The following is a 23,338-nucleotide window of genomic DNA, read 5'->3' as shown; positions in this document are numbered from 1 at the left end:
CAATGCCAGTTAGGCTGGATTCCATGCTAAGACGGGATGTGTGGGTGGGATAAATGTGTACACGGCAAGAGGCAATATCCTCACTATGCTACCTCCCAAGTCTTTGAAGAGTTCCTTTGGTACCAAGCCCAAGGGTCTGCTTTTAGATGCAAATCTTCCGATACATTGCAGCCTGGACTGGCATTTGACCCTTTCACCTTCAAGGTGTCATTCCAGTGTTCTCCCACGTGGCCAGATTAGCTTTCTCATTGCTGTGTAAGTGTCGGAAGAATTGGCTGGTTGGTGAAGCTACCTGAGCAGACTTCGCTGACACTGGATGAAGACGTCAGCAAAGGCTAACTGGTTGCTTTCAGCGGTAAGCAAGGCCGAGGTACCATCAGGCAGAGCGAGATAACCTCAGGTGGCAGATGCTGGGAGAAGAGAGGGTTAGAATACATAGGAAGCTGCCTTATATACAGAGCCAGACTATTGGCCCATCTTCCCTAGTATTGTCTACACTGACTGGCAGCGGCTCTCCAGGGTTTCACACAGAGAACATTCCTAACCCTACTTGGAGATGCTGGGGATTGAACCTGGGACCTTCTGCATGCAACGGATATGGCCCTTCCCCAATACAAAGCTGTGCATGCCACACAGCCTGCCTTGAGCCCCCAAAGGTATCCTTTTGCCCTTCAGAGGTAGTGGAGGACGCTGTTCCATTGCCGGTATTAAACTGCCAGTCCATCATTATTCTTTTAATCATTTTATGTACACCACTTAGGAATTCAGAATATTAAGCCATATAATTAAATACCTAAAATAAAATATTTTGATTGATTGCTTAAATGTATATCCCACCCTTCCTCCGAGGAGGAGCCCAGGGCAGCAAATATATAGTGTGATCCTGAATGGATGAATGTGTACTGCCTTCAAGTCGATTCCGACTTATGGCGACCCTATGAATAGGGTTTTCATGAGGCTGAGAGGCAGTGACTGGCCCAAGGTCACCCACTGAGCTTCATGGCTATGTGGGAATTTGAACCTTGGTCTCCCAGGTCGTAGTCCAACACCTTAACCCAGCCTTTCCCGAACCAGTGTGCCTCCCGATGTTGTTGGACCACAATTCGCATCTTTCCTGACCATTGGCAACGTTGGCTGAGGCTGATGGGAGTTGTGGTCCAGCAACATCTGGAGGCACACTGGTTGGGAAAGGCTGCCTTAACCACTACATCTCTAACCATCTCTAATCAGTCTATTGAATTCAATGGGGCTTACTCCCACGTAAATGGGGTTAGGACTACAGCTGTAAACACCGACTGCCAGTGGGCTGGGAAGCTGGAGTTCAATGGGAAGGCTTCTTGCTTCTAGGGGTTGGCATCTTAATCATCCGTCACCCACTGAGTCTTGTCTGAAAGCCCTTCTGGCTACTCCCTTGGGATGGAAGAGGCTGGAGTCTGGACTGTATCACTAACTGCCAGGGGACAAACAAGACTGTCGGCCAGCTCACCTCCAACATCCCTAATGTTGCTACACCTTTTTCCAGTGGGGGCTGATCCGCTAGGGCAAGTGGGGCACTGCCCCACCATCCTCAATCTGCCCTCGGCCAGGCCTCATAGGCCTGCTGTCTTTCTTACAACCAACCCAGAGGGTGATGCTGGCTGTCAGCACCCTCCTCCTTAGTCTCAGTATTGCCCTAGTAGAGGTCAGCAGGGTGGAAGATGGGGACAAAATTAGAATAAATTGGCTCTGCCTGCCTCAGGCTCCACCTTTCATTGGCTCTGGCTTCCACTATCCAGTAGTGTAGTGGCAAATTCAGAAGTGCACGGTCCCTCCATGATAGTCACAGCCACGCCCTTCCCCCCTTTTTTGTTACTGGATTGAGAATGAGATCCTTGTTACTGCTTTCTCCTACAACAACAAACGTCTCTAGGAGCCAATAAGCACAAAAGAGGAGAGTGTTAGCTACTGAAAAGAGTCTTCTCAGTGGCTGACTCTCCTTTCACTCTGATTGGCTCCAATCATCAGGAAAGGACAAGGAAGCATGTTAGAAGCCTCTTCTCAGTGGCTAACACTCTCATGCCGATTGGCTCATAGGATGCTGGAGACACAGGGACCTTGCTGGGACCCTGCTCCCCAAAAGGTAAGGGGTCTAAGACCCCTTGAGACCCTGAAAGACTACATTACTGCACCTACCATTGGCTTACCAGCCTTTGGTCCTACCGCTGTTGATGGGCACAAGCTGCCACTGCCTTTTTGTGTGGATTTTTAAAATTGTAAGCCATTTGAGGAGCCAAGAGTGGCTTACAAGCTGGTTGTAAGTATAACCAATGCCTTAAAAACATCCAAGACTTTGTTGTGTACCAGGGGTTCCAAAGCTGTGATCCATGAGCTGCATTCAGGTGGTCTGTAGCATGTCCACATTAAATACTCAGATTAATATTTAAATGTATTTTTACTGCTTTTATTTCTTACATTGCATTTTACCGTCGTATCATCAGATTGTGATACAATAAAATACAATGTGAGAAATATAAGAGGCAGTAAAACTTCAATTAAAAATAGTACAGCCCCTGCCGTGGCACATTACGATGGCTACAACAGGCACAAAAATATTACATGGTCCACCAAGACCCTCAGCAATTTTCAAGCGGTCTGGGGGCTGGGGACAAGTTTGGGAACCACTGGTCTAGGTATCTTGCTAAATGTCACACAAAGGGGGATAGGGCTGTAACATGAGAAATAAAGGGTTGTACACAACAAACATCTACTCAGAGTAGACCCATAGAAATTAATGGACCTAAGTTAGCCATATCTATTGATTTCAAAGGGCCTCCTCTTAGTAGGACTAGCATTGGCTTTAACCTGTTACTATTATGTTTACTATGTTTCTCAAAGGAGCCCAAGATGGTGTGCACGGTTCTCAACCTCTCCATTTTAACCTGACAACATCCCTGTGAGGCAGGTTAGGCTGAGATCCAGTGAGTGGCCTGGTTTCCCAGGCCCTAGTCCAACACTCTAACCACTGCACCACTCTGGCTCTCTAAAGATGACCCTTTCAGTTGTGTGGATTAAGCTCGCCCTTAGGCTTTCCACAGCGTGAACAATAGTTAGTTGATGATTTCTGATTTTAAATTTTTACATGGTTTCTACTGCATTGTATATATATATATATATGATTGCTGTAAACCTCGTTGATTTTTTTTTTATGAATAGTGGTATTGAAAACTACAACAAACCTACCAAAAATTAAAAGAGGCAATGCATTTTGTAAAATGTTTTGTGCATCATCAAAAGGCTTAAGACATTACTAAAATACGTCACAAATTGATCTTCTTAGGCTGCATTCCCAAACGTGCACTACAGAATAAGCCTCACTGGATGTGGTAGGATTCACTTCTGAGAAAACATGCTTAGGAATCCACGCTTAGTATTCTTTCGGGTTCCTAATGAGCAATCCAAGATACTATTTAAGAATTAAAGCTAGGGCCTTTTTTGTGACAGTACTCACTGGTACTGAGTGCTGGCACCTCTTTTTTTTCTGCCTATGCCAGCCATTTTATGCTGGCACCCATGGTCCTTTTATCAAGGTATGAGCATCAGCACCTCATTTTTTTAACCAAAACAACGCTGATTAAAGCTGTGTATTAGAACAGAGATGGAGAACAAGTAGCCCTCCAGATGATGTTGAACTACAACTCTCATCCTCTCTGACCATTTGGCTATGTTGGCTGGGAGTTGATGGGGTTTTGAATCTAAAAACATCTGGAGGGCCGCAGGTTCCCTACCCTTGTCTTAGAAGATAACTTTCCTTGGAAAAGGCGTAAGCTTGTTTTCTCTATATACAGGATAATTTGCACAATTGTATAAGCCTATACTATATATACAGTATGTTACCATAAGCAGCGTTTCCAGTAACTCTGAGACATAACGTTTGTAATGCAATCTGTAATTTTCTGTTTTTGAAACAATCAAACTTAAAAGAGATTCTGGAGAGTTCAGAGAGGCTATAACTGCTAAATGGACTTGTCAAAAACAGCAGCAGTTGAGGAAAAGTGCAGATTATAACTAAAGTTCTTACCTGCCTTTGTGTATTCTCTTGTGAAAATAATTGAATTCCAGTTGCCTGAAGGTTCAGATTGAAGCCTTTCAGCAGGTTAGCACTTGAATAGCTGTCAGACTATAGAGCAAGATGGGCCATTTACAAATGAGCGTGAAGAATTTAGCAGCAAATTCCAGGATGGTTGGTTGGTTAGTTTTAAAACTCATATCCTACCCCTCCTCCAAAGACCCCAGTGCAAGTTGCAACAGTAAAATCTACAAAAATGTCAACAATACAATTTAAAACCAATCTCAGTAAAGACAGACATCTATCCAGTGTATCAAATTTCTATCGCTGCAGCATCACTTAAAACTAAAAAGCCTGGTAGAATAGACAGGTTTTCAGTTGGCATCTAAAAGAGTACAAAGTTGCTGCCAACCAACGCTGCATGCACAACATACACTGAAAGCACATGACTTCCCCCAAGGAATCCTGGGAGCTATAGCGTACCCCTTACAGAGCTTCAGTTCCCAGGATTCTTTGTGGGAAGTCATGTGCTTTCAATGTATGGTGTGTATGCAAACCAAATCTCCAAGGGGAGTGCATTCCATTGCTGGAGTGCAATTGCTGAGAAGGTAGTCTGACAAATCGTAGCTTGTCATGTTCCAGACATGTTCCAAACAGTGTAATAGTCTGTTGCCTTTGCTTTACCCTTTGCTGTCCTAACTTTAAAAGTCAATTTAGTTTTTAATTGGCTGTAATGCCCTCCACCCCTTTGCAGGGATGAAGGACCCATTAGAATGGTTCCCCATTCAGAGACTTATGGAATTTGATGGATTCCTGATTGCTCTGGAAGATTTTCTGGCTGACAAAGCTGGTGCCCCTGTTAGCACTTTGCTCTCGCTATGGAATGGTAAGTTGCGGAGGGCTATCAACATGGCCACTCAAGAACATAAGCTGGATAAGGCCAATGGCCCATCTAGTCCAACATCTTGTTTTCACAAGGCATTTTTCAAGTAATATTTGTGTGTCCAAGTGGACACTCAGTCCTAGCTTTTGGACACCCAGTGGACACAATGGACACATAAAATTTGATCAATGAACCAAGAACACTAAATTCAGATTGGATGCCACTGAAACACTGACTAGAGGTATGAAATTTTAGTGAAACTGAATAGAAACAGTAGAACATAGAGGCACATTACACAATAATTCTTAGGGTTATTACAAACCATCAGTCTTTCGGAAAAACTTCTCAACAAATTCTCCCTATACACTGTAATGTCTGCTAAAGCAGGATATGGATCATAAGCAGCAGTTTTTAATTTTAATTTGCTTTTTAATGCATGTATTTACTGGTGGGTGGGTGGGCAGGCTAGTTACTCGTTTAGATGCATTTGCAAGGCTGTATTCACTCCCTGGATTTTTAAAGTTTGAACTACTTTCATCTCAGTCTAAGCATCAGGGCTTCCACATAGCAGAGAGGCTTCCACATATAAGCTATTTGAATGAAAAACTAGACACCCAGTAACAATTCCATCAAAAGTGCCCTGTGTTCTCACAATGGCCAACTAGACTTCCAAGCACCCTCTCGGGTGCAGTGGACCTCAGCTGCCCCATGATATGTGAGGGAAATCGAGGAGGTGAAGCATGTCATATGACAGCTTGAGAGTAAATGGCTCAAGTACCATACCAAATGTTACCAAACACAAGCACCTACTGTACCATGTGGTGTTGGTGGGAGCAAAGAAAGCTCCACCACTATTGCATCCTAAACTAGGCATCCAGCAGAGCTGTTCTGAATGGGGAAGAAACTGGTGGGATCTGTCACAGGAAGTGAATATCCCCAGAGCTCTCGAAGGCCTTGTGTTACAAATTTACAAGACATTTTGAGGGCCAAGTCCTTCACATCTAGGCTGAACTTGATGCCAGGGTTAGTGCAAGTCTGATGGAGGTGTCTTGAGCACCATCTAGTGTTGTTGGGTGGTATCAGTTTCAGTTGTTGCAGTCTGATAATATGGACAACTCACTTAACATAATAAGAGCCTCCTGGATCAGGCCAATAGCCCATCTTGTCCAACATCCTGTTCTCACAGTGGCCAGCCAGCTATGAGAAGCCCACAAACAGAGTCTGAGTGCAACAGCACCCTCCCCATTTGTTATTCCTAGCAACTGGCATCCAAAGGCATACTGCCTCCAAAAATGGAGGTAGAACATAAAACATTGTGGTTATAACCATTTATAGTCTTATCCTCCATGCACTTTCTCCACACCATGCATACTTTTAAACGTTGGTGCTGTTACTTTAGAAATTTGTTTTGCAATCACGTATGGTTTTCAGCAAATGAAATGCAAGCATTCTTACCATAGTAGCAATTGCCAGCACATACTGTAGTGCCATGCAGAGTTTGAAGCCGCTCTCAGTGCTTAGATAACCTGGCACAAGGACCCAAATTCAAGCTTTGGCTTCACATGTTAAAAACTATTTTGGTGTGGCTTGGAAACATTAAGAAGCTGCCTTATACAGAGTCAGGCCATTGGTCCATCCAGCTCAGTACTGTCTACACCACTATTCTTCAACCTTGGGTCCCCAGAAGTTGTTGGACTACAACTCCCATCATCCTTGGCCATTACCTAAGCTGGTTTGGATGGGGGTTGCAGTCCAACAACATCTGGGGACCCATGTTTAAAGAGCAGCGGTCTACAGCAGTGGTTCCCAACCTGGGGACCATGACTGCCATGGGGCCCGCAAAGTAATCCAGAGGGGGCTGACAACAGTAAGGAAATGAATTATTACTATTTTTTGAAAAAAGTCTTCCCTCCCTGGACACTGTCTGCTCCCCACTGCCGCTGCAGGCAACACCTCCCCCTTGCTCCAAACAAGAGGGGAAGACTTTTGCTGAAGCACCAGAGCATCTTTCAGGCACACCGAGGACAGGCATCTGCCTATAAAATACATGACAGATGCCAAAGGAGGCTGAGGGTGAAGCTACCAGGAAGAAGAGGGGATTACTATCGCTGACTCCTGTCTCCTTGCACTGCCGCTGCTGACGACGCCCTTACTCAGAATTAGAGGAGAGGGCTTTTTCTGAAGCAAAAAGAAGCAAGGCTGCAAGGACAGGCTGCTTTCCCCCTTCCTTCCTGGCAGCCAGTCTGCCTCCTGGAGGAAGGGGGTCACGAAATGTTTTGAGCTTATTAAGGAGGTCCCATACTCATAAAGGTTGGGTACCACTGGTCTACAGTGACTGGGAGCGGCTCTCCAGGATTTCAGGCAGGGGCCTCTCCCAGCCCTACCTGGAGATGCCAGGGATTGAGCAGGGACCTTCTGCATGCCAGGCAGGTGCTCTACCACCGAGCCCTTCTCTTAGCCTAGCTTGCCCATAGCCAGGTAGGACTGGCAGTAGATGCCAGATAATCGCTATCCCACCAGAATTAAAATAATTCCTCTTCAAGTGGTAAGGGTGCATATTGTAACCACTTCTCATTATAAATTTGTGTTGTCGGACTTACATTTGTAATCTACCCTATGAGCCTGAAAATACCCTGGTAAGCGGAACTTGGTTGCTCACTTCTAATATCAGGTCCCTAGGCCAGGGACGGGGAGTCTCAGTCTGAGGAGGGGGCTGAATGTGACCCTCCAAAACTCTCTATCTGGCCCTTGGGCCTCTCCCCAAGCCACACCCCCTTTCCAGCCACACCCCCTATGGGCTCCGCCCAGCACCCTTCTTAAGTATTTTTGCCTGGCTGGAATGTGTCTTTGAACTCAGATAATGCTTCTTGTTTTCCTGGATGGGGAACAGAGAGGTGTGTGTGCAGAAACTGCCCTACTGTACCAAGGTAAAATTTGCATACATTTATTTGGCCACTTTTCCTCTAGTCCTGCCCACCAAAGGCATGTGCTTCCATTCCCCCCCTTCCCCAAATGTTGTCCAGAAGGGAATGCGGCCCTCCAGATGAATAAGGTTCCCCACCCCTGCTCTAGGCCATTAGCATCATCAGAAGTAGCACATAGTTCACTTTGGCAGGTGATTGTGGCAGTCTCTTATGGGGCTGAAATTGCACAGGAGGGGGCAGGCTCAGTATTCATAGTCCGAATGGTTGAGTCAGCCCAGTTGGATTTCCTGTTTCATCACTTAGCCTAGCTGCTTCCAATAATAATAATAATAATAATAAATAAATAACAACAACAGAGCTGCAATTCTTTAAATATTATATACCACCGCTGAAAATAATATGTGAGTTCAAAGTTTATCCTAACATGCAGCCAGATGCATTTTATACAGTGGAAGAAGAAAACTGTGCACTGCAAGCAAAGGTTTTGTGCCCCTGGGCCCATGCAGTTTAATGGAGAAGTAGGTTGCTGTTCTTAATAAGAAACATATGAGAAAAAAGAAATAGAAAATCAAGACATTGCTTCTCCTCTTTTTTCTTTTTCTTCCTGGAGTTTAATGACATTGCAAGACCAGAGAGAAGGCCCTAGTGCTGTCACCTGTTCGCTATAATGCTGTTACCCGTCAATAATCATCATTCATGGTCACATCCAAACCATACTTTTAAAGCACATGGCTTCTCCCAAAGAATCCTGGGGACTGTAGCTTACTCCTCACAGAGCTACAGGTCCCAGCAACGTTAACAAACAACAGTTCCCAGGATTCTTTGGGGGAAGCTGTGTGCTTTAAATATATGGTGTACTGGCTATCCAACACTGGACCCCAAAGATTTTTGTCCCGAAGGACAGCCCTCAAAAACAAATGTATAATGCCCAAATCATTAAGCTTGTGAAAGAGGGTTTCTCCTTCATCCTCAATATTGCATGATTATCTCCTCCTGCCCATTGGACTCGTAGGGCAGAAAGTAGGAAAGCCAAGGCCAACAGTAGGTAGGGCCAGAGCTAATGACAGGCGGAGCCAAGAGCCAATGACAAGAGGAACCAGCTAATTCTATTTTTGTCCCCATCCTCCTCCTAGGCTTAAAATCTAAAACAGGGGTTTCCAAACTATGGTCCATGGACCACCAGTGGTCCATGAGCTTCTTTCAGGTGGTCCGCAGCATGTCCATGCTAAATACTCATATTGGTTTTTAATTGTATTAATATTGCTTCTTTTATTTCTTATGTTCTATGGAATTCAAATATGAATAACATAAAATCCAATATAAGAAATCAAGGAAGGTATAAAAAGAGAATTCAGAATCCTACAGCATCTAGCACTGTGCATTACAATTGCTGCAATAGGCAGAAAAATAATTAGTGGTCCACCAAGACCATCAGCAATTTTCAAGTGGTCTGTGAGGAAAAAAGTTTGGGAAGCACTGATCTAAAAAGACAAAAGGCAAATGACACAGTAGGAAGAGCGAGAGAAACTGGAGAGGAACAGGTGCACAGAAAGCTGCCTTATACTGAGTCAGACTATTGGTCCATCTAACTCACCATAGTCTACACTGACTGGCAGCAGCTCTCCAGGATTTCAGGCAGGAGCCTCTACCAGCCCTACCTGGAGATACTGGGGGTTGAACCTGGAACTTCTTGCATACAAAGCAGATGCTCTACCACTGAGCTATAGTACTTCCCCAAGATGTTCATCAAACTTAAAAGTCAAGAAGTAGGACCTCTAACACAAATGTGGAGTGTTCCACTCTTCAGGGTTAGAGTCAGCCAGCCATGCCCTTTTCTAGAATACTCCACTCCACCGCCACCAGCCTCTTTTTCCTGGTTTTATGTTTTTTTTCCTCCTCCCCAAAGTCAGCAGTGTCCAATGGCCACTGAGCATGCTCATTCCTCATTGGTCTACCCCCCCCTTTTAGGGTTCTTTCTAAAGTTGTTTTCTTTTTCTTTTTTTTACTTCTGCAAACATTGGGGTTGTGTCAACCCTGCCGATATCTCCCTTTTGCAAACAGATGGTTCTGTTCTGGCTACATAAAGACCCACACCCTTGACAAATAAATTTGTTAGTGTATAGGATGAAAAGCTCATGGAACCAGGCTAAGGGGCAGGAGTAGTCCACCACTTAGCAAAAAAGGAAACTAAGCCATAAATAAAATCTGCAGTTCCAAATCAAAACTTTCCAATAAAAGCTGGACAAAGAGAATGACCTTCCCAAACATGATCTGCATCAAACACTGGCAGACATTGCTGGGACATTATGACTACCAAGAAGAACCTGCCACAGTAGCCCACTAATTTCACAGTCCTTAAAGGTGGGACCTCCCACTGGCCCTGTCTGGCCAGTCGTGATGTATTTATTTTATTTCTTAATTTGAGGTACTTATATGCCACTTCATCACTAACATTTCTAATTTCTCTAATTTCTTTTTGTATATGGTTTGCAATTGTAATCTGCCTCAGGACCTGCATTCTGGGTGGAAGGCCAACTACAAAAATAAATAAATAAATAAATAAATATTATTATTTCTAAGCAGTGTACATAATATTACAAAAAAAATAAAAACAAACAAACTATACAAAGAATAAGAACAATAAAACTTCATCATAAAACTGAACACTACCTTAAAATGCCTGCTAAATTTGCGAAGTCTTTGGCTTGCACCTGAAGTTAAGAAAGGAAGGTGCCTGTCTTCTTCTTCTTCTTCATCGTCATTATCATTATCATTATCATTATTGTCCTGCCCTTCCTCCCAAAGGAGCCCAGGATGGCAAACATAAACAAATCAATTTAATAAGAAAAAGAAAAGCAGACTTAAAACAGTTTAAAACATTTCAAAACAACAATTTCAATTAAAAAAACATTCTCAAGCACAGTTAAAAATATTCTAAAGTGGAGTTCAGTCTCAGCTGGGAGAGTTTAGGCCCACAATGCCAAATGTGTGGCTTCTAGTAGTGTCTCTGAGCCATGGGGAACCACCAACAAAGACTCCCCCAAAGATCTCAGTGATCAAGGAGGGGTATAAGGGATGAAAGTGGGGAGGAAGCCTAGAGAGAGGCATGCTCTAAGATATGCAGAGCTCGAATTGGTATACTAAACCAGGCAGGCAGGCAGGCAGGCAGAAGGTAGATTGGGATCTACTGGTAGATCTCTAGGATGATTTGCAATAGATCAGCAAGGGTTTCAACTCCCTGTGTTTTAACAATAGCAAAAGCCTCCCCGCCCCTTCTAATTAGGCTTCTGCAATCAACAAGATTGGTGGGAAACTGGAGTAGATTTGTGTGTGGAAGGATCCGTGTGCAAACTTCAGTTCTTGGACTGAAAACCAATTCCTGGGTTGAGCGTATCCTCATGTGCACCTTATTCTGTAATTCCATGTCCACCTTCCTGAGCCACTATTTTGCACCTGTCTCCAGTTAGTGGATCTTGGGGATTCTACTGAGAAACAAAGTAAATCCCACAAGCCTAAAGTCTGCCCATCCCTGTGCAAAACCCTGGGGTGACAGCCAGTGTTAGTCATACATGAAGTTATTTAACCCTATTGATTTCAGTGGGTCTACTCTGTGTATGACCCATAAGGATTTACAGACTCAGGCTCTTCATTATAATCAACAACATCAGCCCTCATACTCTCTCCTTCTCCCCTTTTGTTGTTTCTTGTTCCTTTGTTTCCTGAAAATCCAGCCTGATGGAGAGTTTTTAGAGCTTGCTCTTCTTTGTGAATTTTTAGTTGGTTCCAATCAAGGTATAGGAAGCTGCCTTGTACCAAGGCAGACCAATGGCCCAGATGCCAAGGACTGAAACTGGGACCTTCTGCATGCCAAGCAGATGCTCCACCACTGAGCTATGGCCCTTCCCCAAAACAATGATGCTCCTGTTGCATTAGGATGGGAACCCACTTGTCCCTTCTGGACAAATTTTCCACCCAAGGATGACTGACAGAGGACTTTCACTCCACATTTCCTTGGGATTTAAGCATGGATTGGTCAATAAACAGGGAATTTACTCTTAAGTCCGAACTGCAAACTAGCTTAGCTGGATTATTTAGATTCAGTGGGACTTAAAATGGCTTAAATCCAGATATATTGACTTATGATGGGCAAAGCTGTAGATTTAATGGATTGAAACAGCACAGTGCAAAAAAATATATTCCTGCAACATTTGTTTTATTTGTCCAGGCCCTATGAAAGGGACTGCAATTGCAGCTTTAGGTTCAGTTCTTGTCCCACTTACCTGGGTGTGCCCCACTTACCTGGCCCCATTGAGTCCGATAGTACTTACTTCTGAGTAGACCTGATTGGGATTGTGCTGTTAGGCACAGTCATTCTGTATTTGATTGGAATATGACCAGAAGCTTAAAGGGATTCCACACAGGAGATAAATGGGAACAAATGATATCATGATCTACACATATTAAGATCTTAACAAAGACTCTTGCGTTACCATAAAGACTAACAGATTTATTGTGACATAAGCTTTGAATTTCTTTAGAGACATGATTTATGATTCTTTAGATTCGTTTCTTTAGATCCATATACCCTCTATGGATGGTGATAAGGAAAAAGAAACTCTGTACACAATGGGGTCAATTTGTCATGAAATGTAAAAAGCATAGTCTGAGTGTTCAATTAGTTATTGTATGCCAAATAAATGCAGTGACCATTGATAACAGCAGCAGTTGGTGAGAACACCATCCTCTTAGATTTGCAGTGTTAATTAATACCTATAGCAGGGCAGGACATCTGAAAAAATTTATTGGCATTAGGATTATTACAAAATAAAGACTAGGGGTAAAGAACACAAATATATAGCCCTGTAAGGGCTAATTACAAAATAAGTAAAAGAAAACAAGTAAAGATGAAATAATAATTAATGGGAGGCAAATAACTAAATATTAAAGTCAAAAGTCAAGAAAATAAAGAAAAAAGGCCCCAATCCTTCAGTAAATAATGAAGGAAAAGAAAAGAAAAAATCTATAAAAAGTTTAGAAACCATGTAAATCTCAGGATCATCTAAAAATGTTTGCATCACAGTTATGTTTAAAAAAAAAGTCTGAGTCAATCAGGTTTCCTCTGAATTAACCACACACACTCATATCACTGTAATGCTATGCTACCAATGCATGCCTGTTCATCCAAAAATTTTGATTACCCACATTTTGCATGCCCAGAAGGCATTCTAACAGGTGTGAATTTATGAAAGGATCAGCAGAGCTAAGAAGGCCTCTAGGGAAAAGAAGATGCTAACTGATGTTCAATGGTGCCCAGCTCAACAGACATGCATTCCTCTGCTAGGGGCACAAAGATTTTTTTAAAAATGCATTTGAAAGCAGGTGTGTATACTGTGGCCCTGCATGGTTAGTAGCCTTTGCTTAGCACATCCTCTTCCAGAGTGAGAGTGATTACACTTGCATGCATTTAAATGTAAATGTCTCTGGATCAAATCATCAGCACTTCAAACATGGTCCTTAGCGCTAAATGTCCTGTACAGTTTAGGAACATTTGCATCAAAACTAGTCTGGTCTTTGCCCTCTAATCCAGTTTAGCTACCATTCCTCTGGTAAACTGAAGGGAAGAAGCAGATGGCAAGATTCCTCAATATATTTATTATTTATTTATTGCATTTGTATACCGCCCCATAGCTGAAGCTCTCTGGGTGGTTTACAACAATTAAAAACATTAAAAACAAATATACAAATTTAAAAACACATTTTTTAAAAAGCAATTTAAAAACACATGCTAAAATGCCTGGGAAAAGAGGAAAGTCCTGACCTGGCGCCGAAAAGATACCAGTGTTGGCGCCAGGCGCACCTCGTCAATAAGATCATTCCATAATTTGGAGGCCACCACTGAGAAGGCCCTCTCCCTTGTTGCCATCCTCAAAGCTTCTCTTGGAGTAGGCACCCGGAGGAGGGCCTTTGATGTTGAGCATAATGTACTGGTGGGTTTGTGTCGGGACAGGTGTTCCATCACGTATTGTGGTCCTAAGCCTTGTCTGCCTTGTCTGTGTGTGCAAGTTTTAGGCTTGTTATTGGTGAAGTGCATGAGCGCCAGACTACATTAGAATATTATAGCCAAATCCCAAGTGAAGGCCTACGCTAGTTCAAGTGGCTTAATTTGGATTCAGGCTGCATTCACTCCATACATTTAAAGCACATGACTGTTTGTGGGCTTCATCCCAAAGGCATCTGCTTGGCCACTATGGGTTGTATCCAATGTGAGTCCTGCTCAGAGTATACCAACTGAAACAAATAGACATGGGTAATTTAAGCCCATTGATCTCAACGTGTTTACCCTAAGTAGGAATAGCACTGGATACAACCTAATGAGAACAGGATGCTGGACTAGATAGGCATTTGGCTTGATCCAGCAAGGCTCTTATGTTCTTAGTGGCAGTGGCTGGTGCCCATTGCGACTGGTGGGGTGGAAGGCAGGGAGGCCAACAGTAGGTGGAGTCAGAGCAAATAACAGGCAGAGCCAGCTGATTGTAGCTTTGTCCCCATCCTCCTCCTTGCTAAGTTCTGAGGAGGAGGAAGCGGACAGCCAGTTTTCCTGAAAAATATTATCTTTTCCAATGCCATCTTTCCAACTAGGAACAATATGAACAAGGGATAATGTGATGTTATGTTATAGCCTGTGCAACTCAACAGATAATAATAATGGCCATAATAACAATAATAAAAACGATCTTTACTTTGTCACATGAGCAGAAACAAAAGATAAATAAAAATAGTAAAATGAACCCAATTACCAAATGACTCTATTTCAGAGGCAAGAGCACCTTCAGCTTGAGGAACAGCAGTGTTTGAGATATTTATTATTCCAATGTGTTTCAGATCCTGCTGGTCCTGCTTCAGGGAAATTCAAAGAAATGAAGTGAACATTAGATGCTCTGTCTTTTCTAAATGTTAACTCTTCCTTTCTCCGAATTTCCCTGAAGGACTGGCAGGGACTGAAACACTTTTGAAATGATAAATGTCTCTTTTGTCTACTCCAGGTGTTGGGAAACTTTGGCCCTCCAGATGCTGCTGAACTGCAACTCCCATCATCCTTGGCCGTTGGTTATGCTTGCCAAGGCTGATGGAAGTTGTAGCTCAACAAATACCTGTAAGGCTGAAGGTTCCCTGCTGCTGGTCTACTCCATAGCTTTCTGCTCCTGCTTCCCATTTCTACTGAAACAATGTCTGCTGTGACACATCTGCAGCTGAAACAACAAGTGTTCTTGCACTCGGGTCCTGCTTGCGGGCTTCCCCCAGGCACCTGGTTGGCCACTGTGAGAACAGGATGCTGGACTAGATGGGCCACTGGCCTGATCCAGCAGGCTCTTCTTATGTTCTTATGTTCTTATTGCTGTTTCTCATATTCATTTGTTTGGAGGTCACTGGTTCATAGGGTCACCATAAGTCGTAATCAACTTGAAGGCACATAACAACAACACACTGCTTAAAAATACAAAATCTCTAAGCGGAACTTCCACATATTTATCAAAAGGTCAGAACAGAGCCGCACCTGCCATCTGTATGCACGTTGGCTCTGTAGCCAAAATGCCGTTCAGCTGCTCATGAGACAAGATCCTGCTTTGCATGCGTTTGGACAAGCGTAGGCTCCACTTTGACCTTTTGGTAACTGTCTGCAGGTAAGTGGTGGGAGGGTGGGGCCTTGACAGATTCCAGCTACAAAAGCTGCTACTGCTTGGTGCCAAAAAACATATTGGCGGTCGGGTGTTGTTTAGGGGCTTTTGTTGGGGCCAGAACATAATTCTGGAGGTCAGTTATTTTTGCTGTTTATTGGGATTATGGTTTTGTTCTTTATTGTTGGACCTTATGAATTCTAAGGAAATTGTTTCATGTTATTGTATATTTCTTAATGAGATATTTTAATTCTTATGGTTTGATTATTTCAACTTTTTTTCTAACAGAGTGAATTAAGTAACCGTTTTGATGCTGTAAGCCACCTTGAGAATAGATTACTATGGAAAGATGGCATACAAATAAACCATGATGATGATGATGCAGGTGATGCATCCACTAGGTGTACTTCCATTCACAGCCCCCGCCCCCATGCATCGATAATCATAGAAACATGGAGGTATAACTAAGGGACCTTGGAGGTCATCTCATCCAACCCCTTGCTGAATCTGCAGTGCGGGATGCAACAACATCCCATCCCTGACAAATGTCCTTCCAGCCTCTGTTTAAATAAGGATGGAGAGCCCACCACCTCCTGAGTCAGTCTGTTCCATTGTTGACCAGCTCTGACTGCTAGGAAGTTTCTCTCCTAATGTTTAGCTGAAATCTGCTTCCCTATAAGATCCATGGATGCTGTCACAATCAGAAGGCTATGAACAAAATAAGGCTGGCAGTGGATGCCTGCAAATCCCTGCTTCTCATAAGAATGATGGCCTCATATTGTTTTCTCTCTCTCTCTCTCTCTCTCTCTCTCTCTCTCTCTCTCTCTCTCTCTCACACACACTCACTCACACACACACACACTCACACACACACACACACACACACACACACACACATGCACACATGCACACACACATACCTGCTTCAAGGCAGCTGGAGCAGGCATGTGTTGACTTAACACCTCCACCCTGACTATAAAGGGGACCATATGGGTCCTTCCTGTCCCTCGGATGCATGGAAGGGGTGTATGGAGAGGTTGCATGGAGTGCAGTCTCTTGCTAAGGCTATGCTGGCCAGGTGGGTGGCATCTAGCTTTCCATCTTTTTTTTTAAAAAAAAATATCTTATATGTATTTACTTGTAGACCAAGTTTGACCAAAAAGAAAAAAATAACATGACCAAAAAAACCAGCTCACAGTAATAATACAATAATACAATACATCCATTTCATTTTAAATATATGAGTCAATAGATGCGTCGTTCAAATGTACTGATAGATATCCAAGCGAAATTAACATTTATAAGACATACATTCAAAGGCAGCAAAGGGCAGTAAGGTCCTCAGATCTTTGCATCATAGATGGTCCTTCCAGGCTCAAAGTAGAAGTCTCTTGGCAACCATAAGGGCTTTCAAAACCCACTTTGGTTGTCCTGCTATTAGTCTCCATATCACAGGAACATAATTTAAAAGTACATGGACATCTGCAAATCTCAAGGATTTCTCCAATTACAAAATTAATGCAGATGATAATTTCAGACCAAAAAGAAAATATCACTGGATGGGCCCACATCATATGCCTCGGTGAGACATTTTTCAGCATTACACCTCCAGCGTCTGTCTTTATTCATCAGTGCCTTCCTATACAAACCGTGGAATCCAATATACCCAAAACATGAATTCCACCTTTTATTAAAATAAAATAAAAAAATGAAGCCACAACACAAATCCCATCAGATCTCTTTGCCTGAAATAGTTGATGCTTAGGATTTTTGGGAGGCGGACAGGGAAAGAGTGGGTGGGGTCACTCCTTTCTGGGAAGTCGTTTTGGGTAATAGCTCCTGCAAATGAGCCTCTAGTCACTCCTTAATTGCTACAGGCTCACAGTGTGAAACTGTTGTCTGAATATGCAGCAATGCCGCTCCCCCTCTGAGCTGGGGGCAGGCCTCAGGGGTGAGACCCAGACACGCTTTGTTTATCTGCAGAGGCTGATGTGGATTGGAACTAATCAGCCTTGGGAAACACAGTGGGTCTGTGGGAAGGCAATGGCAAACTAACATCTTCCTTCCCCCCAGCACTGCCTGTTTTCAGCCCCCAGCCTTGGCCAGCGCAAACCATGGCAGAGAAATGGAGAGCTAGGATCAGTCATACAACACCCATCCTTTATCGACACACGTATGTTCCTTGTTGCACCCACACGGCCATTCCCATGCACTTTCCAAATCTTCTGGAACCAGGGTTGCACGATGGTTTAATCATAAATCCAGCCAATATGTCAGCAGAGAAAAAGCTGCAGTGTTTGGGACAGGGTTGGAGAGCTTCTGGTCCTCTAGTAATAGTTGGAGGCCAACTCCAGCCAGCACAGTCAAGGATTAGAGAGGATAGGAAAATAAGAACTGGGCTTACACTGAATCAGACCATTGGTCCATCTAGCTCAGTAATGTCTACACTGGCTGGCAGTGGTTCTCTGGGGTTTCAGACTGCAGATAGTTCCAACGCTACCTACATATGCCAGGGATTGAACCTGGGACTTTCTGCATGCAAAGCAGATGCTCTACCACTGAGCTAGGGTTTTTCCCTCCCATGGGAGTTGCTGTCCAGCAGCATCTGGAGGGCCACGGGTTCCCTATCCCTGGTTTGGGGCTTTTTAGTGAGAAGGCCAGTTCAGTCAATGTGCCACCCCAACATGCAGAGGGCAGCATTTGTGTCCAGCTGCTCCCTGCCTGCCTGGTGTGCCATCCTCAGCTCCTTCATTTCCCATCTGCACACACAGGGAAGGGTTGTTCGATTAACATGGCTGCACTTGTACAAATCGTCCCACCCACCACCGATTTGTAGAGGTGCGTCAATCAGACAGTCCGTCCTTATCTGTCCTTGTGGGGGCACTGTGCTGGCTGACCAGGGAGGAGCTCTGTGCAACGCACACGCTCACCTCCATGCACATGGCTGAAGTACTCTTTGCTTATTTGTTATGGGGATTTATATCCTGCCTTTCGACCCCATGAATCTCAAGATTCCCATTACAAGCAAGTAGCAATACAACCCCACACAACCAGCAGCTCTTGATCTTCTGGCCAATGGGTGGAGCCAAAGAATGGGGAAGGGCTATATCTCAGTGGTAGAGCATCTATTTTGCATGCAGAAGGTCCCAGGTTCACTCCCTTGAATCTCTAGGTAGAGCTGGGAGAGACCCCTGTCTGAAATCCTGCAGAGCTGCTGCCAGTCAGTATCGACAATATTGAGCTAGATGGACCAGTGGCCTGACTTGGCCTGGGTTCCTATGTAATGCAGTCCCAGGGCAGGTGTCAGGTGGAGCCAAGGGGTCTTTCCAGCAGGGAGAATGGAAGCAAGCTCCCCACAGCTGCACCTTTTCTGATCGGGCTGGTCTTCCCCTTGTGATGTTTTTCCTGGAAGGTGGCAGTGATGCAGCCTCCTTGAATTAACCAGCCCAGTAAAAAGACAATTACAGGAGACATCATAGCACAAGGGAGGGGATCCTATGACTCTCCAGATGCTGTTGGCCAATGGTCAGAGATGGTGGGAATTGTTGTCTGGCAACATCTGGAGGACGCAGGTGCTAAAGGCTGATAAAGAAATATGCACGGGGTGGAGAAAATGAGTAGAGTTTTCTCCCTCACTCAAAATACTAGAACTCAAGAGGGGTGTTGAAACACCCCCTCCCTTAGCACACGAGGGGCTAGTGAGAGTGCACCCTGCTGGCCATGCCCCTTCCGCATACTGGCCAAGTTCACCTTGACACCCACGCATTTGGTATGAGTGAGAAAGTGGCCTATGAGTGTGCAGTTCTTCCACCCGCTTGGGACCCCTGGTCGATCTGTTGTAAGTGCACGGGGCCCCTTTCTTGTTAAGTGCAAACAGGAGGGTGCAGCCAGAAGGTGCTTCAGCATGGAAGAAGTATGGCCTGCGGGGGCATCCCAGTACATCTCGCACACTAAATGAACACATGAGGAGGGTTGTCTGGACACCCCTATTTTCATCCAGCCAAAATCAATTGCTGTTAGATTCAGGGCATACAAAGAGGAATGGCTGTAGCTCATCTGCTTTGCATGCAGAAAGTCCCAGGTTCAGTCCCAGCCGGTGGAGGTTGGCAGGGGTGTAGTCGTCTGGGATCTCACGGGGTCTTAGTCCCCTTACTTTCTTGGGAGCAGGGTCTCAGCAGGGTCCCTGTCTCAGCATCCTACAAACCACTGAGAAGAGTCTTCTAACATGCTTCCTTGTCTTTTCCTGCTGTTTGGAGCCAAGCTGAGTGAAAGAAGGTGAGCAGCCACTGAGAAGACTCTTCTCAGCAGCTAACACTCCGCTGTCATGCTTTTTGGCTCTTAGGAACATCTGTTGTTGTGAGAGAAGGCATTAACAAGGATCTCATTCTCAACCCAGCAGGGAAGATGGGGGAGGGGGCGTGGCTGTGACTATCATGAAGGGACCCTGTATTTCTGAATTTGCCACTACACTACTGGAGGCTGGTCCATTAGGGCGAAACAGGGCACTGCCCCACCAATCTCAGCCTGTCTTCAACCGGCCCCTGCCTGCCTGCCTGCCTTACTTACTTACAACCAATCCAGGGGTGGCCTACTCCTTAGTCTTTGTTTTGCCCTTGTAGAACTTAGGGAGGAGGATGGGAGCAACACTAGAATGAGCTGGGTCTGCTTGTCATTGGCTCTGGTGCCACCTGCTATTGGCTTCCTTGTCTTCCACCCCACCAGTCCCAAGGGGCACCAGCCACCCCGCCCCACCATTTCTAGGTTGAGCTGGGAATGTTCTTTACCTGAAACTCTGGGGAGCCACCACTGCCAGTCAGTGCAAACAACTCTGAGCCAGACATCCTGGGCCGCCTATAGGAAGGGCCAGAGCTCAGCAGTAGAGCATCAATTTGACATGCAGAAGGCCCCAGCTTCAACTCCCAGCATCTCCAGGTGGGAGAGGTTCCCTGGCTGAAATCCTGGCGAGCCACTGCCAGTCACTGTAGAGAATACTGAGCTAGATGCACTGACTCCGTGCACCTTCCTGTGTTTCTAAGTTCTTTTTCACACAACTCCTAATGGATTGATGGGATTTGCTGCCTCTGGCTGTAGGGTTGGTTACTGGCTTAGATGGCTTGTAAAGGGGATTAGGGTCACTTCACACACAATACGACTGTAGTCAGAGGCCCCTGAAACTGCTCCTCCATGTAGCACACAGGGAGTCTTTCTGACTGTACTTGTTTGCCATGTGGTCAGCCTCCACCAAGTGAGAAATGCCCCCACAGTATCAATAAACATTCCTGGCCTCAGTGCGTAAAGGTGGAGTGGAAGTGATCATTTAAAGCAGTGTCATACCACTTTAAATAGTCATAGCTTCCCCCAATAATAATCATCCCTTCATAGAGCTACAGTTCTCAGCGTGGTTTAATAACAGTAACAAACAACAACAACAATATCTTTTTACCAAACAGAAAACTCAGTAGGGGTCTCCTATCAACTCGCAGCACCCTTAGCAAACTACAGTTCCCAGGATTCTTTGGGGAAAGCCATGACTATTTAAAGTCGTATGACACTGCTTTAAATGTATGGTGTAGATTCAGTCAGTCATAGAGTTGGATCTTGGAAATCATTTAGTCCAACTTCTGCTCAATGCAGGCATCTGCCATGCAGGATGCAACTGCAACATCCTTGATGGTTAGCCACCCAGGCTCTGCTTCGATACCTCCAGTGAAGGAGAGTCCATCACCTCCTGAGACAGCCTGTCCTTGGGAAGTTTTCCCTGAACGCTTCCCCAAATCTGTTTCCTTGCACTTTCCGCCCATTCACTCTAGCAGTGCTCTCTGAAGCAACAGAGAACAAGTCTGGTCCATCTTCTACATGGTGGCCCTTCAGATGTTTGAAGACTTCTGGCATGTCTCCCCTTAACCCTCACTCCTCCAAACCTCCCACAGAAGTGGATCTGGCACCTTCGCTATACAGTTTTTATCATTTGCTGAAGACACACCTCTTTATCCTGGCCTTGGACACTTGAGATGTATTATTTTTAGGACTGACTCTATTTTTGTGATTGTAATGTTTTAAACTGTTTTTAATGTTGTATTTAAATTGTTGGGGCCTGCTGTGGGATTTTAGGGTGAAAATCAGGTAATAAATCAGATTTATTATTTATTATAAATCAAATTTATTATTTATTATAAATCAAATTTATAATAACAATATCATCATCATCATCATCATTCCACCTTTCCTCCAAGGAGCTCAAGATGCCATACATAGTCCTCCTCCTCCCCAGTTTATCCTCACAACAACACTGTGAGGTAGGTTAGGCTGAGAGACAGCGGCTGGCCAAAGATCACCCAGTGAGTATCATGGCTAACTGGGGATTTAAACCCTGGTCTCCCAGGTCCTAGTCCAACACTCTAACCACTATACCACATTGACTCCCAGCTCCTTCAGCTATCCTCATAGGACTTGGTTTCCAGATCACTTGCCATCCTGTTTGCCCTCCTTTGTCCCAGTTTGGCAATGTCCTTCTTAAAATGTGGTGCTCAGAAGCAGACATAATAGTACTCCAGATGTGATCTGACCAGCACAAAAATAAATAAATAGTGGTTGTGTATATCAAACGGCCTTCCTGGGACAGCTCTATCATGTGACATGACCCTTAACTCAACTTTCTTGTCCGGGATAATGAGCTGTTTATGAGCGTGAAGGATCTTTCCCCCTTGCTGCAGAGCTTACCCACGGTCAGGTGTCTGGATTCCCACTTCCCAAGATGACAAGGCTCCCCGGGGAGGCAGGGGGGTTTATTCCCAGTCACACAAACATCCACTACACAAAAGACCCCCGACTTCAGATCAAAGGGCATGACCCAAAGCACAGTGGGGTTTGTCTGAAGGGGATGGTGGTGGAGGAAGAGCTATCCTTCCATTGTTGGGAGGAAGGGAGCAGGATTAGGCCAGGCCTGAAGATAAGGGATCATAAGCTGCATCTTTCCCTGTTTACTCAGAATGGGTTTCTCTTCTTGTCCTCTCGCAAAATCATTGTCCCTATTTTTGTTGTTTTGGAGGGGTGCCTGGTTACAATCCTGCCTTGTCTGCAGAAGGTCCCACATTTAATCCCCAGCATCTCCAGGTAGGTCTGGGAACATCCTCTGCGTGAAACCCTGGAGAGCTGTTACCAGTCAGCGTAGACCGAGCATGGGGGAACCTTTGGCCCTCCAGATGTTGCTGAACTACAACTCCCATCAATCCTAGGAGGCACGGCCTATCCCAGGGATGATGGGAGTTATAGTTCAGCAACATCTGGAGGGCTAAAGGTTCCCCGCACCTGGTGTAGACACTACAGAGCTAGATGCACCAAGGGTATGATGCAGTACAAGGCAGCTTCCCATGTTCCTAACATTTAGTGGGTTGCCAGAGTTGTCATTCTGTAGAGTTCACCCCCCACCTCACCCCTAGGTCCCCAAAAGTTAAATCTCTGAGTGGGAGGGTGGTACTGGATGCATCTTGTATCTAGTGCGCATAGCTAAAAATGTCTATGCCTGAAATATTGTCTTACCCATTATATACCCAGGTCTGCAGGTGAGGGCCTTTAGTGCTGTGGCACTGACCTTTTGGAATTCCCTCCCCTTAAATATTAGGCAGGTGTCATCTCTGTTATATTTTATGGGCCGACTGAGGACCTTTCTCTTTCAACAAGCCTTTTAAGTAGAGACCTTTCCCAGTCTGCATCTGTGTTGGAATTGCTTTTTAAGATTTTTTTAACGTTTTTTTAAAAAATCTTTTTAAGATGTTTTGTTTTAACATGTTTTTACTATGTTTTGTTTTAA

This window comes from Rhineura floridana, chromosome 12 (genome assembly GCF_030035675.1).
Source record: "Rhineura floridana isolate rRhiFlo1 chromosome 12, rRhiFlo1.hap2, whole genome shotgun sequence".
NCBI classification, from domain to species: Eukaryota; Metazoa; Chordata; class Lepidosauria; order Squamata; family Rhineuridae; genus Rhineura; species Rhineura floridana.
Note: the sequence above shows the minus strand (reverse complement) of the source record.